The sequence below is a fragment of the Salmo salar genome, chromosome ssa14 (genome assembly GCF_905237065.1).
Source record: "Salmo salar chromosome ssa14, Ssal_v3.1, whole genome shotgun sequence".
Taxonomy (NCBI): Eukaryota; Metazoa; Chordata; class Actinopteri; order Salmoniformes; family Salmonidae; genus Salmo; species Salmo salar.
The window spans coordinates 91,072,874-91,090,008 of NC_059455.1; the positions used below are offsets into that span (position 1 = coordinate 91,072,874).

Here is a 17,135-nt window from a genome sequence, read left to right on the forward strand (position 1 = left end):
TCTGGGTTAGAGTTAGAGTTGGGGTTTAGAGTTAGAGTTGTGGGTTAGAGTTAGGGTTAGGTTTAATAATGACAGACGAATCTGATGTGCACTGGCACTGGCAAAACTTTTAAAATAAATGGTAAAACTTTTGTATAAAAATACTTTCATGTCTAAAAAAAGGGGGTGGGGGGAAGAATAATAATAAAAGAGGACCAGGATCATAATTTAAAATAAAACCTGGGTTAAGAACCAGGAATACAATCCTAAGGATTAGGGACCAGGTTAGGGTTGGGTATGAGGGTCTAGGGGTTAGAGTTAGGTATATGAGCTCCAAGGGTTAGGGTTAGATAAGGGGGTATAAGGGTTAAGGTTAGGATGGGGAATTAGGGTTAGGATTTGGGAATTTGGAGTTAGGGTTAGAGTTAGGTTTAGGGTTAACGTCAGGGTTGGGGTCAAATTAGGATTAGATATGGGGTCTAGGGGTTAGGGTTAGGCATGAGGATCTAAGGATTGGGGTGGGGGATTAGGGTTAGGATTTTAGGAACTGGGGGTTAGGGTTAGGTATAAAGGTCTAGGGGTTAGGATTAGGGTTAGGTTTAGGGTTAGGGTTATGTATAAGGGTCTAGGGGTTAGGATAGGGTTAGGATTAGGGTTAGGGTTAGGTATAAGAGTCTAGGGGTTAGGATAGGGTTAGGATTAGGTTTAGGGTTAGGGTTAGGTATAAGGGTCTAGGGGTTAGGATTAGGGTTAGGATAGGGAATCAGGATTTGGGACCTAGGGCTTAAGTGTTCAGATCTAGGGGTTAAAGTAGGGTAGAGGGACTGGGATTTAGGATTTAGGGACTAGGGGTTAGGGTTGAGTATTAGGGTCTAGGGGTTAGGTTTAGGTATAGGAACTGGGATTGGGAATTAGGAACTAGGGGTTAGATTCGGGATCAAAGGAAAAAATAAGGGAAAAGGGGAGGGCCAAATAGGAGAACCGCCCAACAAATAAACAAATAAAAAGTACGTATTAAGGACAATAATAAGTGCAAAGACAAATCCATAATAGACGAATCAACATACCACACTAAGTGTAAAAGTAAGTGTGGGTTAGAGTTAGGGTTGTGGGTTAGAGTTAGGGTTGTGGGTTAGAGTTAGAGTTAGGGTTGTGGATTAGAGTTAGAGTTAGGGTTGTGGGTTAGAGTTAGAGTTAGGGTTGTGGGTTAGAGTTAGAGTTAGGGTTGTGGGTTAGAGTTAGGGTTGTTGGTTAGCGATAGGTTTGTGGGTTATAGTTAGGGTTGTTGGTTAGCGATAGGTTTGTGGGTTATAGTTAGGGTTGTGGGTTAAGGTTAGGGTTGTGAGTTAGAGTTAGGGTTGTGAGTTAGAGTTAGGGTTGTGGGTCAGTGTTAGGTTTGTGGGTTAGAGTTAGGGTTGTGGGTTATAGTTAGGGTTGTGGGTTATAGTTAGGGTTGTGGGTTATAGTTAGGGTCGTGGGTTAGAGTTAGGGTTGTGGGTTAGAGTTAGGGTTTCGGGTTTCGGGTTAGAGTTAGGGTTGTGGGTGAGAGTTAGGGTTGTGGGTGAGAGTTAGGGTTGTGGGTTAGAGTAGAGTTAGAGTTGTGGGTTAGAGTAGAGTTAGAGTTTTGGGTTAGAATTAGGGTTGTGGGTTAGAGTTAGGGTTGTGGGTTAGAGTAGAGTTAGAGTTGTGGGTTAGAATTAGGGTTGTTGGTTAGAGTTAGGGTTGTGGGTTAGAGGTAGGGTTGGGTGTTAGAGTTAGTGTTAGGGTTGTGGGTAAGTGTTAGGGTTGTGGGTTAGAGTTGTGGGTTAGTGTTAGGGTTGTGGGTTAGAGTTAGGGTTGTGGGTGAGAGTTAGGGTTGTGGTTTAGAGTTAGGGTTGTGGGTTAGAGTTAGGGTTAGAGTTAGAGTTGTGGGTTAGAGTAGAGAGAGTTTTGGGTTAGACTTAGGGTTGTGGGTTAGAGTAGAGTTAGAGTTGTGGGTTAGAATTAGGGTTGTTGGTTAGAGTTAGGGTTGTGGGTTAGAGTTAGGGTTGAGGGTTAGAGTTAGGGTTGTGGGTTAGTGTTAGGGTTGTGGGTTAGTGTTAGGGTTGTGGGTTAGAGTTAGGGTTGTGGTTTAGAGTTAGGGTTGTGGGTTAGAGTTAGAGTTGTGGGTTAGAGTTAGGGTTGTGGATTAGGGTTGTGGGTTAGAGTTAGGGCTGTGGGTTAGAATTAGGGTTGTTGGTTAGAGTTAGGGTTGTGGGTTAGAGTTAGGGTTGAGTGTTAGAGTTAGGGTTGTGGGTTAGAGTTAGGGTTGTGGGTTAGAGTTAGGGTTGAGGGTTAGAGTTAGGGTTGTGGGTTAGTGTTAGGGTTGTGGGTTAGTGTTAGGGTTGTGGGTTAGAGTTGTGGGTTAGAGTTAGGGTTGTGGTTTAGAGTTAGGGTTGTGGGTTAGAGTTAGAGTTGTGGGTTAGAGTTAGGGTTAGGGTTGTGGATTAGGGTTGTGGGTTAGAGTTAGGGCTGTGGGTTAGAATTAGGGTTGTGGGTTAGGGTTGTGGGTTAGAGTAGAGTTAGAGTTGTGGGTTAGAATTAGGGTTGTTGGTTAGAGTTAGGGTTGTGGGTTAGAGGTAGGGTTGGGTGTTAGAGTTAGTGTTAGGGTTGTGGGTTAGTGTTAGGGTTGTGGGTGAGAGTTAGGGTTGTGGTTTAGAGTTAGGGTTGTGGGTTAGAGTAGAGTTAGAGTTGTGGGTTAGAGTAGAGAGAGTTTTGGGTTAGACTTAGGGTTGTGGGTTAGAGTAGAGTTAGAGTTGTGGGTTAGAATTAGGGTTGTTGGTTAGAGTTAGGGTTGTGGGTTAGAGGTAGGGTTGTGCTTTAGAGTTAGGGTTGTGGGTTAGAGTTAGAGTTGTGGGTTAGAGTTAGGGTTGTGGATTAGGGTTGTGGGTTAGAGTTAGGGCTGTGGGTTAGAGTTAGAGTTGTGGGTTAGAGTTAGGGTTGTGAGTGAGAGTTAGTTATGTGGGTTAGAGTAGAGTTAGAGTTTTGGGTTAGAATTAAGGTTGTGGGTTAGAGTTAGGGTTGTTGGTTAGAGTTAGGGTTGTGGGTTACAGTTAGGGTTGAGGGTTAGAATTAGGGTTGTGGGTTAGTGTTAGGGTTGTGGGTTAGTGTTAGGGTTGTGGGTTAGAGTTGTGGGTTAGAATTAGGGTTGTTGGTTAGAGTTAGGGTTGTGGGTTGGTGTTAGGGTTGTGGGTTAGTGTTAGGGTTGTGGGTTAGTGTTAGAGTTGTGGGTTAGAGTTAGGGTTGTGGGTTAGAGTTATGATTGTGGGTTAGAGGTAGGGTTGTGAGTTAGAGTTAGGGTTGTGGTTTAGAGTTAGGGTTGTGGGTTAGCGTTAGAGTTGTGGGTTAGAGTAGAGTTAGAGTTGTGGGTTAGAGTTAGGGTTGTGGGTTAGAGTTAGGGTTGTGGGTTAGAGTTAGGGTTGTGGGTTAGCGTTAGGGTTGTTGGTTAGCGTTAGAGTTGTGGGTTATAGTTAGGGTTGTGGATTAGAGTTAGGGTTGTGGGTTAGAGTTATAATTGTGGGTTAGATTTAGGGTTGTGGGTTAGAGTTAGGGTTGTGGGTTAGAGCTGTGGGTTAGAGTTAGAGTTGTGGGTTAGGGTTGTGGGTTAGAGTTAGGGTTGTGGGTTAGCGTTAGGCTTGTGGGTTAGCGTTAGGGTTGTGGGTTAGTGTTAGGGTTGTGGGTTAGAGTTAGGGTTCTGGGTTAGAGTTAAGAGTTGTGGGTTATAGATAGGGTTGTGGGTTAGAGTTACGGTTGTGGGTTAGATTTAGAATTAGGGTTGTGGGTTAGAGTTAGGGTTTGGGGTTTTGGGTTAGAGTTAGGGTTGTGGATTTAGTTAGAGTTAGGGTTGTGGGTTAGAGTTAGGGTTGTGGGTTGTGGGTGAGAGTTACAGCCAGGGTTCTGGGTTAGAGTTAGGGTTGTGGGTTAGTGTTAGGGTTGTGAGTTAGGGTTGTGGGTTAGAGTTAGGGTTGTAGGTTAGTGTTAGGGTTGTGGTTTAGTTAGGGTCGTGGGTTAGAGTTAGGGTTGTGGGTTAGAGTTAAGTGTTGTGGGTTAGAGTTAGAATTAGGGCTGTGGGTTAGAATTAGGGTAGTGGGTTAGAGTTAGAATTAGGGTTGTGGGGTAGAGTTAGGGTTAGAATTAGGGTTGTGGGTTAGAGTTGGGGTTGTGGGTTATTGTTAGGGTTGTGGGTTAGAGTTAGGGTTTTGGGTTGGAGTTACAGTTAGGGTTGTGGGTTAGAGTTAGGGTTGTGGGTTAGAATTAGGGTTGTGGGTTAGTGTTATGGTTGTGGGTTAGAGTTCAGGTTGTGGGATAGAGTTAGGGTTGTGGGTTAGAGATACAGTTAGGGTTGTGGGTTAGAGTTAGGGTTGTGGTTTAGTTATGGTTGTGGGTTAGGATTGTGGGTTACAATTAGGGTTGTGGGTTCGTGTTAGAATTAGGGTTGTGGGTTAGAGTAAAGTTAGAGTTGTGGGTTAGGGTTGTGGGTTAGAGTTAGGGTTGTGAGTCAGAGTAGAGTTAGAGTTGTGGGTTAGAGTTAGGGTTGTGGGTTAGAGTTAGGGTTGTGGGTTATAGTTAGGGTTGTGGGTTATAGTTAGGGTTGTGGGTTAGAGTTAGGGTTGTGGTTAGAGTTAGGGTTTCGGGTTAGAGTTAGGGTTGTGGGTGAGAGTTAGAGTCGTGGGTTAGAGTTAGGGTTGTGGGTGAGATTTAGGGTTGTTGTGAGAGTTAGGGTTGTGGGTTAGAGTAGAGTTAGAGTTGTGGGTTAGAGTAGAGTTAGAGTTTTGGGTTAGAATTAGGGTTGTTGGTTAGAGTTAGGGTTGTGGGTTAGAGTTAGGGTTGTGGGTTAGAGTTAGGGTTGTGGGTTAGAGTTAGGGTTGTGGGTTAGTGTTAGGGTTGTGGGTTAGAGTTACGGTTCTGGGTTAGAGTTATGATTGTGGGTTAGAGGTAGGGTTGTGGGTTAGAGTTAGGGCTGTGGGTTAGAGTTAGAGTTGTGGGTTAGAGTAGATTTAGGGTTGTGGGTTAGAGTTATAATTGTGGGTTAGAGTTAGGGTTGTGGGTTAGAGTTAGGGTTGTGGGTTAGAGCTGTGGGTTAGAGTTAGAGTTGTGGCTTAGAGTTAGGGTTGTGGGTTAGCGTTAGGCTTGTGGGTTAGCGTTAGGGTTGTGGGTTAGTGTTAGGGTTGTGGATTAGAGTTAGGGTTGTGGGTTAGAGTTAAGAGTTGTGGGTTATAGATAGGGTTGTGGGTTAGAGTTACGGTTGTGGGTTAGATTTAGAATTAGGGTTGTGGGTTAGAGTTAGGGTTTGGGGTTTTGGGTTAGAGTTAGGGTTGTGGATGTAGTTAGAGTTAGGGTTGTGGGTTGTGGGTGAGAGTTTTAGCCAGGGTTGTGGGTTAGAGTTAGGGTTGTGGGTTAGTGTTAGGGTTGTGAGTTAGGGTTGTGGGTTAGAGTTAGGGTTGTGGGTTAGAGTTAGGGTTGTGGGTTAGAGTTAGGGTTGTAGGTTAGTGTTAGGGTTGTGGTTTAGTTAGGGTCGTGGGTTAGAGTTAGGGTTGTGGGTTAGAGTTAGGGTTGTGGGTTAGAGTTAGAATTAGGGCTGTGGGTTAGAATTAGGGTAGTGGGTTAGAGTTAGAATTAGGGTTGTGGGGTAGAGTTAGGGTTAGAATTAGGGTTGTGGGTTAGAGTTGGGGTTGTGGGTTATTGTTAGGGTTGTGGGTTAGAGTTAGGGTTGTGGGTTAGAGTTACAGTTAGGGTTGTGGGTTAGGGTTGTGGGTTATAATTAGGGTTGTGGGTTAGTGTTAGGGTTGTGGGTTAGAGTTAGGGTTGTGGGATAGAGTTAGGGTTATGGGTTAGAGTTACAGTTAGGGTTGTGGGTTAGAGTTAGGGTTGTGGGTTAGTTAGGGTTGTGGGTTAGGATTGTGGGTTACAATTAGGGTTGTGGGTTCGTGTTAGAATTAGGGTTGTGGGTTAGAGTAAAGTTAGAGTTGTGGGTTAGAGTTAGGGTTGTGGGTTAGAGTTAGGGTTGTGAGTTAGAGTAGAGCTAGATTTGTGGGTTAGAGTCAGGGTTGTGGGTTAGCGTTAGGGTTGTGGGTTAGCGTTAGAGTTGTGGGTTATAGTTAGGGTTGTGGGTTAGAGTTAGGGTTGTGGGTTAGAGCTGTGGGTTAGAGTTAGAGTTGTGGGTTAGAGTTAGGGTTGTGGGTTAGAGTTAGGGTTGTGGGTTAGCGTTAGGCTTGTGGGTTAGCGTTAGGGTTGTGGGTTAGTGTTAGGGTTGTGGGATAGAGTTAGGGTTATGGGTTAGAGTTACAGTTAGGGTTGTGGGTTAGAGTTAGGGTTGTGGGTTAGTTAGGGTTGTGGGTTAGGATTGTGGGTTACAATTAGGGTTGTGGGTTCGTGTTAGAATTAGGGTTGTGGGTTAGAGTAAAGTTAGAGTTGTGGGTTAGAGTTAGGGTTGTGGGTTAGAGTTAGGGTTGTGAGTTAGAGTAGAGCTAGATTTGTGGGTTAGAGTCAGGGTTGTGGGTTAGCGTTAGGGTTGTGGGTTAGCGTTAGAGTTGTGGGTTATAGTTAGGGTTGTGGGTTAGAGTTAGGGTTGTGGGTTAGAGCTGTGGGTTAGAGTTAGAGTTGTGGGTTAGAGTTAGGGTTGTGGGTTAGAGTTAGGGTTGTGGGTTAGAGTTAGGGTTGTGGGTTAGCGTTAGGCTTGTGGGTTAGTGTTAGGGTTGTGGGTTAGTGTTAGGGTTGTGGGTTAGAGTTAGGGTTGTGGGTTAGAGTTAAGAGTTGTGGGTTATAGATAGGGTTGTGGGTTAGAGTTACGGTTGTGGGTTAGATTTAGAATTAGGGTTGTGGGTTAGAGTTAGGGTTTGGGGTTTTGGGTTAGAGTTAGGGTTGTGGATTTAGTTAGAGTTAGGGTTGTGGGTTAGAGTTAGGGTTGTGGGTTGTGGGTGAGAGTTACAGCCAGGGTTGTGGGTTAGAGTTAGGGTTGTGGGTTAGTGTTAGGGTTGTGAGTTAGGGTTGTGGGTTAGAGTTAGGGTTGTGGGTTAGAGTTAGGGTTGTAGGTTAAGTGTTAGGGTTGTGGTTTAGTTAGGGTCGTGGGTTAGAGTTAGGGTTGTGGGTTAGAGTTAGGGTTGTGGGTTAGAGTTAGAATTAGGGCTGTGGGTTAGAATTAGGGTAGTGGGTTAAAGTTAGAATTAGGGTTGTGGGGTAGAGTTAGGGTTAGAATTAGGGTTGTTGGTTAGAGTTAGGGTTGTGGGTTATTGTTAGGGTTGTGGGTTAGAGTTAGGGTTGTGGGTTAGAGTTATGGTTGTGGGTTAGAATTAGGGTTGTGGGTTAGAATTAGGGTTGTGGGTTAGTGTTAGGGTTGTGGGTTAGAGTTAGGGTTGTGGGATAGAGTTAGGGTTGTGGGTTAGAGTTACAGTTAGGGTTGTGAGTTAAGATTGTGGGTTACAATTAGGGTTGTGGGTTCGTGTTAGAATTAGGGTTGTGGGTTAGAGTAAAGTTAGAGTTGTGGGTTAGAGTTAGGGTTGTGGGTTAGAGTTAGGGTTGTGAGTTAGAGTAGTTGTTAGAGTTGTGGGTTAGAGTTAGGGTTGTGGGTTAGAGTTAGGGTTGTGTGTTAGAGTTAGGGTTCTTGGTTAGAGTTAGAGTTAGGGTTGTGGGTTAGAGTTAGAGTTGTGGGTTAGTTAGGGTTGTGTGTTAGAGTTAGGGTTGTGGTTTAGTTAGAGTTAGGGTTGTGGGTTAGGGTTAGAGTAGAGTTAGAGTTGTGGGTTAGAGTAGAGTTAGAGTTGTGGGTTAGAATTAGGGTTGTTTGTTAAAGTTAGGGTTGTGGGTTAAAGTTAGAGTTAGGGTTGTGGGTTGGAGTTAGGGTTGTGGGTTGGAGTTAGGGTTGTGGGTTGGAGTTAGGGTTGTGGGTTAGTGTTAGGGTTGTGGGGTAGAGTTAGGGTTGTGGGTTAGTTAGGGTTTTGGGTTAGAGTTAGGGCTGTGGGTTATAATTAGTGTTGTGTGTTAGAGTTATAGTTAGGGTTGTGGGTTAGAGTTAGGGTTTCGGGTTAGAGTTAGGGTTGTCGGTGAGAGTTAGAGTTAAGGTTGTGGGTGAGAGTTAGGGTTGTGGGTGAGAGTTAGAGTTGTGGGTTAGAGTAGAGTTAGAGTTTTGGGTTAGAATTAGGGTTGTGGGTTAGAGTTATGGTTGTGGTTGTGGGTTAGAGTTAGGGTTGTTGGTTAGGGTTAGGGTTGTGGGTTAGAGTTAGGGTTGTGGGTTAGTGTTAGGGTTGTGGGTTAGTGTTAGGGTTGTGGGTTAGAGTTAGAGTTAGGGTTGTCGGTTAGAGTTAGGGTTGTGGGTTAGGGTTGTAGGTTAGAGTTAGGGTTGTGGGTTAGAGTTAGGGTTGTGGGTTAGAGTTAGGGTTGTGGGTTAGAGTTAGAGTTAGGGTTGTGTGTTAGAGTTAGGGTTGTGGGTTAGAGTTAGGGATGTGGGTTAGAGTTAGGGATGTGGGTTAGAGTTAGGGTTGTGGGTTAGTTAGGGTTGTGTGTTAGAGTTAGGGTTGTGGGTTAGAGTTAGAGTTAGGGTTGTGTGTTAGAGTTCGGGATGTGGGTTAGAGTTCGGGATGTGGGTTAGAGTTAGGGTTAGGTTTGTGGGTTAGGGTAGAGTTAGAGTTGTGGGTTAGAGTAGAGTTAGATCTGTGGGTTAGACTTAGGGTTGTGGGTTAGTGTTAGGGTTGTGGGTTAGTGTTAGGGTTGTGGGTTAGAGTTGTGTGTTAGAGTTATGGTTGTGGGTTAGAGTTAGGGTTGTGAGTTAGAGTAGAGTTAGGGTTAGTGTTAGGGTTGTGGGTTAGTGTTAGGGTTGTGTGTTAGTGTTAGGGTTGTGGGTTAGAGTTAGGGTTGTGGGTTAGTGTTAGGGTTGTGGGTTAGAGTTTGAGTTTATTTTATTTTTACAGGGACAGTGCACATTAATCAACGTTTCAGTAAAAGTGCCGGTTTTAGCCAGCCGGCTAATTTTCAACCGCAGTCCCTGGGCAGGTTATTAAAAAACAATTACAATATAGACAATCATTGAACAGTGAGCACACGCAGAGTAACATAGGACAAGCAAGACATAGCATACAGACAGAGCAACATAGGACAAGCAAGATGTAGCATACAGACAGAGCAACATAGAACAAAAACCAACAAGACAAGTTAGGGTTGTGGGTTAGAGTTATGATTGTGGCTTAGAGGTAGGGTTGGGGGTTAGGGTTGTGGGTTAGAGTTAGGGTTGTGGGTTAGAGTTATGATTGTGGGTTAGAGGTAGGGTTAGAGGTAGGGTTGGGGGTTAGGGTTAGGGTTGTGGGTTAGAGTTAAAGTTGTGGGTTAGCGTTAGAGTTGTGGGTTAGAGTTAGGGCTGTGGGTTAGAGTTAGGGCTGTGGGTTAGAGTTAGAGTTGTGGGTTGGAGATAGGGTTGTGGGTTAGAGTAGAGTTAGAGTTGTGGGTTAGAGTAGAGTTAGAGTTGAGAGTGTCTTTACACTCTCTTTGGATAATTCATTCCAATCATTTTAAAGTTAACAGGAGGTATTTTGCATGTAAGTTTAAGTATTTTCATATCTTCACAAATCTACAAAACAGAGTTAGAGTTGTGGGTTAGAGTAGAGTTAGAGTTGTGGGTTAGAGTTAGAGTTGTGGGATTGAATTAGGCTTGTGTGTTAGAGTTAGAGTTGTGGGTTAGAGTTAGGGTTTTGGGTTAGAGTTAGGGTTGTGGGTTAGAGTTAGGGTTGTGGGTTGTGGGTTAGCGTTAGGGTTTTGGTTAGTGTTAGGGTTGTAGGTTAGTGTTAGGGTTGTGGGTTAGTAAGGGTTGTGTGTTAGAGTTAGGGTTGTGGGTTAGAGTTAGAATTAGGGTTGTGGGTTAGAATTAGGGTTGTGGGTTAGAGTTAGAATTAGGGTTGTGGATTAGAGTTAGGGTTAGAATTAGGGTTGTGGGTCAGAGTTAGGGTTGTGGGTTAGTGTTAGGGTTGTGGGTTAGAGTTAGTTTTGTGGCTTAGAGTTAGTTTTCTGGGTTAGAGTTAGGGTTGTGGGTTAGAATTAGTTTTGTGGGTTAGAGTTAGAGTTGTGGGTTCGAGTTAGTTTTGTGGGTTAGAGTTAGTTTTGTGGGTTAGAGTTAGTTTTGTGGGTTAGAATTAGTTTTGTGGGTTAGAATTATTTTTGTGGGTTAGAGTTAATTTTGTGGGTTAGAGTTAGTTTTGTGGGTTAGAGTTAGTTTTGTGGGTTAGAGTTAGGGTTGTGGGTTAGAATTAGTTTTGTGGGTTAGAGTTAGAGTTGTGGGTTAGAGTTAGTTTTGTGGGTTAGAGTTTGTTTTGTGGGTTAGAGTTAGGGTTGTGGGTTAGAATTCGTTTTGTGGGTTAGAGTTAGGGTTGTGGGTTAGAGTTAGGGTTGTGGGTTAGAGTTAGGGTTGTGGGTTGTGGGTTAGCGTTAGGGTTTTGGTTAGTGTTAGGGTTGTAGGTTAGTGTTAGGGTTGTGGGTTAGTAAGGGTTGTGTGTTAGAGTTAGGGTTGTGGGTTAGAGTTAGAATTAGGGTTGTGGGTTAGAATTAGGGTTGTGGGTTAGAGTTAGAATTAGGGTTGTGGATTAGAGTTAGGGTTAGAATTAGGGTTGTGGGTCAGAGTTAGGGTTAGAATTAGGGTTGTGGGTCAGAGTTAGGGTTGTGGGTTAGTGTTAGGGTTGTGGGTTAGAGTTAGTTTTGTGGCTTAGAGTTAGTTTTCTGGGTTAGAGTTAGGGTTGTGGGTTAGAATTAGTTTTGTGGGTTAGAGTTAGAGTTGTGGGTTCGAGTTAGTTTTGTGGGTTAGAGTTAGTTTTGTGGGTTAGAGTTAGTTTTGTGGGTTAGAATTAGTTTTGTGGGTTAGAATTCTTTTTGTGGGTTAGAGTTAATTTTGTGGGTTAGAGTTAGTTTTGTGGGTTAGAGTTAGTTTTGTGGGTTAGAGTTAGTTTTGTGGGTTAGAGTTAGGGTTGTGGGTTAGAATTAGTTTTGTGGGTTAGAGTTAGAGTTGTGGGTTAGAGTTAGTTTTGTGGGTTAGAGTTTGTTTTGTGGGTTAGAGTTAGGGTTGTGGGTTAGAATTCGTTTTGTGGGTTAGAGTTAGGGTTGTGGGTTAGAATTAGTTTTGTGGGTTAGTTAGGGCTGTGGGTTGTTGGTCTGATGGTGTGTGTTGTTATCAGGGGTGTTTGCGGGAAGGTGCTTTTTTTGTGTGTGTGTGTGTGTGTTTGTGCGTGTGTGCGTGTTTGCGTGTGTGTGTGTGTGTGTGTGTGTGTGTGTGTGTGTGTGTGTGTGTGTGTGTGTGTGTGTGTGTGTGTGTGTGTGTGTGGTGGCACTTTGCAATATTTTCACTCGCAGGAAGTTCCCTGCTCTCAGCCAGTCAACACACACACACTCAATCCAAACAGTGTAGAATCCAATGTAAATAAACATTCCACACTGCCTGCTACTGATGATACCATCATACTACCACCAGTACCCAAGGGACTACCCCACCTCCTCTAACTGCCCTCCTCTCCCCGATAAAACCTCCCCGTCTAACTACCCCTTCTCTAACTACCCTCCTCTAACTACCCCGTCCTACTACCCTTCTAACTACCCTTCTCTCCATCCCCAATACAACCTACCCACTCTAACTACTCCTACTCTTACTGCCCTCCTCTAACTACCACCCTCTAACCACCCTCTAACTACCCCGTCTAACCACCTTCCTCTAACTACCCTCTAACTACCCCTCCTCTCACTACCACCCTCTAACCACCCTCTAACTACCCCGTCTAACCACCTTCCTCTAACTACCCCTCCTCTAACTACCACCCTCTAACCACCCTCTAACTACCCCCTCTATAACTACCCCCCTCTAACCCCCCACTAACTACCCCCTCAAACCACCCTCTAACTACCCCCCTCTAACCACCCTCTGACTACCCCTCTAACTATCCTCTCAAACTACTCTCTAACTACCCCTCATCTAACTACCCCCCTAACTACCCTCCTCTCCATCCCCAATACAACCTACCCTCTCTAACTACCCCCCTCTAACTACCCCCCTCTAACCACCCTCTAACTACCCCTCTAACCACCCTCTAACTATCCCTCCTCTAACCACTCTCTAACTACCCCTCTAACCACCTCTAACTACCCCTCTAACCACCCTCTAACTACCCCTCTAACCACTCTCTAACTACCCCCCTCTAATTACCCTCTGACTACCCTACTCTAACTACCCCCTAACTATCCCTCCTCTAACTACCCCCTCTAACTACCCTCCTCTCCATACCCAATACAACCTACCCTCTATAACTACCCCCCTCTAACCACCCTCTAACTACCCCACTCTAACTACCCTCATCTAACTACCGTCCTCTAACTATCCCTCCTCTAACAACCCTCCTCTCCATCCCCAATACAACCTACCCTCTATAACTACCCCCTCTAACCACCCTCTAACTACCCCCTAACTATCCCTCCTCTAACTACCCTCCTCTCCATCCCCAATACAACCTACCCTCTATAACTACCCCCCTCTAACCACCCTCTAACTACCCCCCTCTAACCACCCTCTAACTACCCCTCTAACCACCCTCTAACTACCCCTCTAACCACTCTCTAACTACCCCCTCTAACTACCCCCCTCTAACCACCTTCTAACTACCCCCTCTAATCACCCTCTAACTACCCCCTAACTATCCCTTCTCTAACTACCCCTCTAACTACCCTCCTCTCCATACCCAATACAACCTACCCTCTATAACCACCCCCTCTAACCACCCTCTAACTACCCCCTCTAACCCCCCTCTAACTACCCCCCTCTAACCACCCTCTAACTACCCCTCTAACCACCCTCTAACTACCCCTCTAACCACCCTTTAACTACCCCCTCTAACCACCCTCTAACCACCCTCTAACTACCCCCCTCTAACCACTCTCTAACTACCCCCTCTAACTACCCCTCTAACCACCCTCTAACTACCCCTTCTAACCACTCTCTAACTACACCCTCTAACCACTCTCTAACTACCCCCTCTAACCACTCTCTAACTACCCCCTCTAACTATCCCTCCTCTAACCACCCTCTAACTAACACCTCTAACCACCCTCTAACTATCCCTCCTCTAACCACCCTCTAACTACCCCCTCTAACCACTCTCTAACTACCCCTCTAACCACCCTTTAACTACCCCCTCTAACCACCCTCTAACCACCCTCTAACTACCCCCCTCTAACCACTCTCTAACTACCCCCTCTAACTACCCCTCTAACCACCCTCTAACTACCCCTCTAACCACCCTCTAACTACCCCCTCTAACCACCCTCTAACTACCCCCTCTAACCACCCTCTAACTACCCCCTCTAACCACCCTCTAACTACCCCCTCTAACCACCCTCTAACTACCCCCCTCTAACCACCCTCTAACTACCCCCCTCTAACCACCCTCTAACTACCCCCCTCTAACCACCCTCTAACTACCCCTCTCTAACTACCCTCATCTAACTACCCCCCTCAAACTACCCTCCTCTCCTTCCCAGATAGAACCTTCCTCCACAACATCAGTTCATCCCTAAGAACACAGGGAGGAGCGGAATGAGAATAAAGTTTTCCCCTCCAGTCTTTTTCTTCACTCTCTCTAATCTACTCTCCTCTACTCTCCTCTACTCTCCTCTACTCTCCTCTACTCTCCTCTAGTCTCTCTAATCTACTCTCCTCTACTCTCCTCTAGTCTCTCTAATCTACTCTCCTCTACTCTCCTCTAGTCTCTCTAATCTACTCTCCTACTCTCCTCTACTCTCCTCTACTCTCCTCTACTCTCCTCTAGTCTCTCTAATCTACTCTCCTACTCTCCTCTAGTCTCTCTAATCTACTATCCTCTACTCTCCTCTACTCTCCTCTACTCTCCTACTCTCCTCTACTCTTCTACTCTCCTCTACTCTCCTACTCTCCTCTAGTCTCTCTAATCTACTCTCCTCTACTCTCCTCTACTCTCCTACTCTCCTCTACTCTCCTACTCTCCTCTACTCTCCTCTAGTCTCTCTAATCTACTCTCCTCTACTCTCCTACTCTCCTCTACTCTCCTCTAGTCTCTCTAATCTACTCTCCTCTACTCTCCTCTACTCTCCTACTCTCCTCTACTCTCCTCTACTCTCCTACTCTCCTCTACTCTCCTCTAGTCTCTCTAATCTACTCTCCTCTACTCTCCTCTACTCTCCTACTCTCCTCTACTCTCTCTAATCTACTCTCCTCTACTCTCCTCTACTCTCCTACTCTCCTCTAGTCTCTCTAATCTACTCTCCTCTACTCTCCTACTCTCCTCTAGTCTCTCTCCTCTACTCTCCTCTACTCTCCTACTCTCCTCTAGTCTCTCTCCTCTACTCTCCTCTACTCTCCTACTCTCCTCTAGTCTCTCTAATCTACTCTCCTCTACTCTCCTCTACTCTCCTCTACTCTCCTCTACTCTCTCTAATCTACTCTCCTCTACTCTCCTCTACTCTCTCTAATCTACTCTCCTCTACTCTCCTACTCTCCTCTAGTCTCTCTCCTCTACTCTCCTCTACTCTCCTCTAGTCTCTCTAATCTACTCTCCTCTACTCTCCTCTACTCTCTCTAATCTACTCTCCTCTACTCTCCTCTACTCTCTCTAATCTACTCTCCTCTACTCTCCTCTAGTCTCTCTAATCTACTCTCCTCTAGTCTCTCTAATCTACTCTCCTACTCTCCTCTACTCTCTCTAATCTACTATCCTACTCTCCTCTACTCTCCTCTAGTCTCTCTAATCTACTCTCCTACTCTCCTCTACTCTCCTCTAGTCTCTCTAATCTACTCTCCTCTACTCTCCTCTACTCTCTCTAATCTACTCTCCTACTCTCCTCTAGTCTCTCTAATCTACTATCCTACTCTCCTCTACTCTCCTCTAGTCTCTCTAATCTACTCTCCTACTCTCCTCTACTCTCCTCTAGTCTCTCTAATCTACTCTCCTACTCTCCTCCACTCTCCTCTAGTCTCTCTAATCTACTCTCCTCTACTCTCCTCTACTCTCTCTAATCTACTCTCCTCTACTCTCCTCTACTCTCTCTAATCTACTCTCCTCTACTCTCCTCTAGTCTCTCTAATCTACTCTCCTACTCTCCTCTACTCTCCTCTACTCTCCTCTACTCTCTCTAATCTACTCTCCTACTCTCCTCTACTCTCCTACTCTCCTCTAGTCTCTCTAATCTACTCTCCTCTACTCTCCTCTAGTCTCTCTAATCTAGTCTCCTCTACTCTCCTACTCTCCTCTACTCTCCTCTAGTCTCTCTAATCTACTCTCCTACTCTCCTCTACTCTCCTCTACTCTCCTCTACTCTCTCTAATCTACTCTCCTACTCTCCTCTACTCTCCTACTCTCCTCTAGTCTCTCTAATCTACTCTCCTCTACTCTCCTACTCTCCTCTACTCTCCTCTACTCTCCTCTACTCTCTCTAATCTACTCTCCTCTACTCTCCTCTACTCTCTCTAATCTACTCTCCTACTCTCCTCTACTCTCCTCTAGTCTCTCTAATCTACTCTCCTCTACTCTCCTCTACTCTCTCTAATCTACTCTCCTACTCTCCTCTACTCTCCTCTAGTCTCTCTAATCTACTCTCCTCTGCTCTCCTCTACTCTCTCTAATCTACTCTCCTACTCTCCTCTACTCTCCTCTACTCTCTCTAATCTACTCTCCTACTCTCCTCTACTCTCCTCTACTCTCCTCTACTCCTACTCTCCTCTACTATCCTCTACTCTCTCTAATCTACTCTCCTCTACTCTCCTCTACTCTCCTCTAGTCTCTCTAATCTACTCTCCTCTACTCTCCTCTAGTCTCTCTAATCTACTCTCCTCTACTCTCCTCTAGTCTCTCTAATCTACTCTCCTCTACTCTCCTACTCTCCTCTACTCTCCTCTAGTCTCTCTAATCTACTCTCCTCTCCTCTACTCTCTCTAATCTACTCTCCTCTACTCTCCTACTCTCCTCTAGTCTCTCTAATCTACTCTCCTCTACTCTCCTCTAGTCTCTCTAATCTATTATCCTACTCTCCTCTACTCTCCAACTCTCCTCTACTCTCCTCTCTCTAATCTACTGTCCGCTACTCTCTCTAATCTACTGTCCGCTACTCTCTCTAATCTACTCTCTTCTACTCTCTCTAATTTATTCTCCTCTACTCTCTCTAATCTACTCTCCTACTCTCCTCTACTCTCCTCTACTCTCTCTAATCTATTCTCCTCTACTCTCTCTAATCTACTCTCCTACTCTCTCTAATCTACTCTCCTACTCTCCTCTACTCTCTCTAATCTATTCTCCTACTTTCCTCTACTCTCTCTAATCTATTCTCCTACTCTCTCCTACTCTCCTCTACTCTCCTCTACTCTCTCTAATATACTCTCCTCTTCTCTACTCTCTCTAATCTACTCTCCTCTACTCTCTCTAATCTATTCTCCTACTCTCTCCTACTCTCCTCTACTCTCTCTAATCTACTCTACTCTCTCTAATCTATTCTCCTCTACTCTCTCTAATCTATTCTCCTACTCTCCTGCCTTGTCCTATCAATTTCCTTGTTTCTGCCCCCTTCCTCCCCCTCTCTCGCTCTCTCTCAATTTCAATTTAAGGGTTTTGTTGGTATGGGAAACATATGTTTACATTGCCAAACCAAGTGAAATAGATGATAAACAAAAGTGAAACAAACAATATAAAATTCACAGTAAACAAAAGTTCCAAAAGAATAAAGACATGTCAAATGTATATATACAGTGTTGTTATGATGTGCAAATAGTTAAAGTACAAAAGGGAAAATAAATAAACATAAATATGGGTTGTATTTACAATGGTGTTTGTTCTTCACTGTTTGTTTCACTGTTCTTCACTATACACACACATGCTCTCTCTCTTTCTCTTTCTTCCTTTCCTCTCTCACTCTCTTTCTCTCTTTCTATTTCTCTCTCTTTCTCTCTCATGTCATGTCATGTCTGCCTTCGTAATTCCATGGGTTTATGTTATAGTCCCGTTCCAGTGGGACATCTGGGTGTGTTAGAGTTAGAGTTAAGGTAACCCTCTCCCGCCCAGACACAGTGTTTCTAAAGCCAGCCCTCTGCTAGGGAGGAGGCACCACCGCTGTTCAGAAGAACAGACATAGAGAGAGTGAGTTCAGATAGTTTGGGACAGCAA

The 17,135-nt window shown here is 44.9% G+C and overlaps 1 protein-coding gene across 3 annotated transcripts in view; it reads left to right on the top strand.

Annotated features, from left to right (window-relative positions):
* Positions 1-17,135, top strand: part of LOC106570585 (rap guanine nucleotide exchange factor 5) — a 101,333-nt gene that overhangs the window by 40,220 nt on the left and 43,978 nt on the right. The window lies entirely within an intron of this gene.